Below are 5,055 nucleotides of genomic sequence, written 5' to 3' on the forward strand. Positions count from 1 at the left end.
CCTCCCATCACCCCAAGTCTGCAAACAAAAGGGATGAAAAAAGAGAACCAGATCGCACATGATGAAAAACATTTTTTAAGTTTCACAGTCTAGGACAAAGGCCCCAAGGCATGTTTGAAAGGAAGCCTCTATTTCCATGGTAAGCTCTAATTCCTTTCAATAAAGCATCTGATTTGGGGCGTGGATTTTAAGTGCTTTATTAGCTGAGGAAAGAAGATACAGCAATTTCGTCATTATGGGGAAAATAAGAACATCCCTTTACTCTTCTTAGACTTTTAGAGATCAGAAACACCTTTTCACATGAGAACAAAAGACAAAGAATTTGATTAAAAGTGATATTATAAGCTTTTATTGTATAAAGGTAATTTGAGATTAACTAGGAACAGACTACCCAACACCACGTGTACTAGAACAGCATAGAACAAAGATAAGTCTACTGCCTGTCCTTCCTGATTCCCAAGCTTAGGAAACTTTGTTGTGTATTATTTCTTCAAGGGAGATTGGCTGAAATTCTATACATTAAATCTAAGTCAAAAATAACGTTCCTGTCACTGGGGCACCTGGGTGGCTCAGTCGTTAAGCGTCTGCCTTCAGCTCAGGTCATGATCCCAGAGTCCTGGGATCGAGCCCCACATCAGGCTCCTCTTCTGGGAGCCTGCTTCTTCCTCTCCCACTTCCTTCCCCTGCTTGTGTTCCCTCTCTCACTGGCTGTCTCTCTCTCTGTCAAATAAATAAATAAAATCTTAAAAAAAAAATAACATTCCTGTCACAAACAATGGACAAGAAATATCGCTTCTAAAGATTTTGGTGTTGTAAAAACAGTCAATTGAATGCCGGAAACAAAACATAGAGAGCATATTTTCCATACCTGCAGGCTTGACTGCCAGGAAGGGTTTTAATTAAAGGCCATAGCTTTAGACTAAAGGATATCAACTTCCAAATTCAGATGGGAATGAATAACATAAGAAAGGTAGAAAAAGCAATTATGGAAGATTTACAGAAGAACAATGGAAAGGCATGTATGCTGGATTAAAGATGGTCACAAACTCTTCGCGATACTCCTTTTGTAGAATGATGGGATGCATTGAATCCAGGCTCTTCTTAGTGATTTCCTGGACCAAGAGAGTTCAGTGCCAATGACACTGAGGGACTGTCAAGGTTACGTCAGAAGTCTTACAGCTTCTCTCTTCGTCTCTTGGAATGCTTGTTCTCTGCACTCTTCAGGCTCTTCCTCTTCGGATACTGCTTCTTCAAAACCAGCGGTTAAGCAGTGAGAAGAGCCAGCCATACTGAGAGGCAGGATGTAGGTGCTTGAGTTAACAGCTCCAGCTGAGCTCTCAGCCAGAAGGAACTGCTGGCTGTCTTGGGACATCCCATCTGGCTGAGCTTTCAAATTATTATCGTTCAGACAATATCTGGACTGCAATCGTCTGAGGGTCTCTAAGGAGAACTACTCAATTGAGCCCTTCTTGAATTGCTGACACCTAACACTGTACACAAATAAATGGTTGTTTTGAGCCGCTAAATTTGGGGGGTAATTTATTATGCCGCAAGTGTTCACTAGAACTGTCCTGGTTTTGTTAGACTGCTCTAGCAACTTCTGGCACATCAGGCTTCACATGACGAGGTTCTTGGATTTCCAAGAGTAGCAGAAGTCAGCTTGAAAACTTGCAACAAGCAAGTCATGTAATTAATGACGTAGTACTCTAACACCAAAGTGAGCTTTCAATGACTTTATTGCTAGGTGAGGTATCTCCTTAAGCCGCTGTCTCTTATGTCTTCATTACATTTAACAGTTAAAAAAAAAAATCTACATAATAATGCCCCTTATCTTCACTCTGTTCTTTATCCGAGTGATAGACCGAAGGAGTTGGTGCTCTACCCACTTGAACTTTGCTCCAGACCACCTGTTCTCTCCCTCTTCAGGGGAGGGCTGCCTTTGATTCCAGCGCTCCCTGGGCCAGCCAGGATTTGGGCAGCCCCCTGCTCATAGTTAATTCGAGGGCAGACTGTCCTGAGCGTGACCTGCTGGCCTCACAACACTGTGTGTGACTACATGCTGACCTACTCAGGATGCTCTCTAACTTTCTTCCAGGCCGCCTACGCTGCCACTGACTCTTCCTCGTCCTCTGCGTTGCCTCGTCAGTGCTTACAGGATTTACTTAACTGTCATTAGCCCAAATGTTGGAAATGTGTTCCTGCCATATCAACGAGCCTTTGTCTATACTCTGTATCAAGTCTGAAATCCTCTCTATCAAGCTCGAAGCGTACTGTAGTCCTTATTTCCATATAGTTCTGCACTGGTCTAGGACAGGAGATAAAATTCTCCACCAACCTATTTGGAATACTCAGTTGTATAAATGTCTCAGATTTTGTTTCACTCTTAAGTCACTCTTAAGCCTGGGTTTTCCCAGGCATCTCAAAGTATACACATATCACTTCTCCGTGATTTGAGATCATTATTAACCAGAAAAATACCATGTTGTTATGGTAGCCTTAGATCAGAGGTATGTTGGGTCCATGGGAGTTAATAGGAGCCAGTTGGGTATCATTTCTTTTTATAGATCTATTTTGTTTTTAGAGCAGAAGTTGCAAACTCAAAAGCAAGTGGGGTATGATGGGGATAAAGGTGGGAGGTTAGGGGGTAGGGAGCTGTACCATGAGGTTCAATTAAGTACAATGCATTTCATAGCAGCTTTATTTCATTCCCAAACAAAGCCTGGCACCTCTGTTCCTTTTATTATTATTTGTTTTTATTTCATCACACTTGTTTTTTCCTTGTAGTTCCTCCAGTTGTTTGTTTTATAATGATGTCTTAAGTTGAATGTCTTCAGCTTAAATCACGCTTTATATTAAACTTGTAAGTATCATTTTTTGCTTCCACCAAAGAATATACTCTTATCTCATTTTTTGCAAAATCTGTAAGAAAGTCTATGATTCATTTTTCCACCTTTGATGTAGGCATGAATGCAAAGACATATTTCTGTGTTCCAAGGAAATCAGCAGTGCAAGTATAAAGGATAAGTGGCAGTTCACACTTGGTTTGTGTGTTAGAGAGAAAACAGAAAGTGCTGAATACTGGATTGAATTGGAGAAAGGAAGCAGCATCTAAAGGAGGCATTGCCACTCAGCTCCGGACGTGTCTTTTGGGAATGTCGGAAGATGGGCCAAGCTTTGCCAGATCTTCTGCTTTTTCATGAAGAGTTGGACATTTGAATAAAAATCTTCTGATTTGCAAGTATGGGCTACCAAGTCAACGTGTAAACAAATGTGTGGGTTACACAAAGCGTAGTGCCAGCAACATTCGGCTGGAGGACCTTGGCTGAGAGCATGTACCTCTACCTGAATCTGGAAGGTTATGAGATAGAATTTTAGTTCCTGGCTTTTCTGCATAATTATGATGCATAATGTTATTTTTCAGCTAACACTGAGCAATTATAACTGAGGACAATTTCCTAGAGATAGAATGAGACTCAAATAGGGAAGTGACATCCCAAGGACTCATGTGAAACAAAGCCATGTGGCATATGCAGAGGAATAAATGTAAGGAGAAGGACCTGGACCCCAGGCTAAAAGACCACAGAGACTCCTCTCATCCACATTGGCCAAGGGTCTTTTCACCTGTTTCATAAGGAACTAAAATTTGATATAAAATCAGTTGTGATCTATTTCTCCCAGGCAATGATGTATGTAGCAGGTATGTGGTAGGGGCGGGGAGCAGAGCTGGTGCCACTGAGATGTTGGTCAGGGACTGAATTTGCAGCATGAGCTGGAGCTGGGAGTGTATCAGTGAGAGACCTTCTGATGAAAGGTCTAATGGGGCCTTCCTTGAATTGAGTCCAGGGCAGTGTGTCATATTGTCTTTCCTGGAGCACAGCTACTTGGTGGACTTGGCTAAACTAGAAGATCCTCTCCTTTACCACATCCTGATCCTGAGTGGTAGAAATGCCAACACTTTGAAAGGACAGCCTACAGTTGAACATCATTTTCAAGGAGAGAACTGCCTTTCTGCCTTTGCTGGTTGGTGGACTAAGAGGCTTCTCCCAAAATTGTGGGTTGTAGATATATCTGTGGTCTCGCATGTGTATCTATGGCTATTCCATGCATTGATCCTTGAAACTCTCTGGGCCCCAACAGAGGTAAGGGATTCCGCTATTACACGAAGGCGTTAGTTTTGAGGGCCTCTGTTAAGCACCCAGTGCTGAAGTAGTTCAGGCGTCACTAAAATCAGGTCGTTTTGTCCCGAGGAATGTTGGAATCTTGATGCATTTCTCTACCCTCTCCCCATCCCCCATTTCTAGTTTTGAATAAATTCTCAGCCAAGAAGGGGCCAAGCCTGATTGAGTCAAGTGTGGATGAATGGGTTGGAGTTCCGAGTGGGTTTCTTTGGGCAGAGAACTAGAATATGGCTTCTCGTTGGATGCAAGAATTGATAACACCACGTGCCATCAAAAACTGCCAAAGAATACAAAGAAGAGGTGAATTAGAAAGATTGCTAAATCTGTGGCTGCAGTGGCAGGAAGTTAGAATTTGAGGATTAGAGATGGAGAAACAGAAATAATCCTGGATCCAATTAGGGTGTGATTAGGTGGAAGAATAAGAGTGATTCTGATCAATTGCTTAGAAGAGTGTGACAAAATCCGTGGTGGGCACTGCAGGAAATCTGCCGAAAAAACCTTCCTGGAACACTTTCCTGGAAAGTCAATTGTGTTCAATGATGGTTTACATTACGTTACTTCTTACATTACAGAGGCAAATGCAAATTTTGCATGAATTTTTAAGATAAAACGTAAGACTTCAAAGATAATTTATCCTCGCGTGCGCTGCTTTGGGCTATGCTCAAGCCATGAGGGGTGGGGTGCATCTTCTCTCTCCTTTGCTATTATAAAGGATACTTCAGCAGGAAAGTCTGAGAAGCAACGGGGAGGAACATCCAAGGGTGGTCTGGGCTCGCTCCAGTGGGCGGGGAGTGCATGGTCACGTGGATGGATCAGCTGACTTTGAAGGACGAGGAAGGAAAGAATCCGTGCCTGCGTCAACTACTGAGTATCATCT

The sequence above is a fragment of the Ursus americanus genome, chromosome 29 (genome assembly GCF_024610735.1).
Source record: "Ursus americanus isolate L20-20 chromosome 29, mUrsAme1.1.p, whole genome shotgun sequence".
Taxonomy (NCBI): domain Eukaryota; kingdom Metazoa; phylum Chordata; class Mammalia; order Carnivora; family Ursidae; genus Ursus; species Ursus americanus.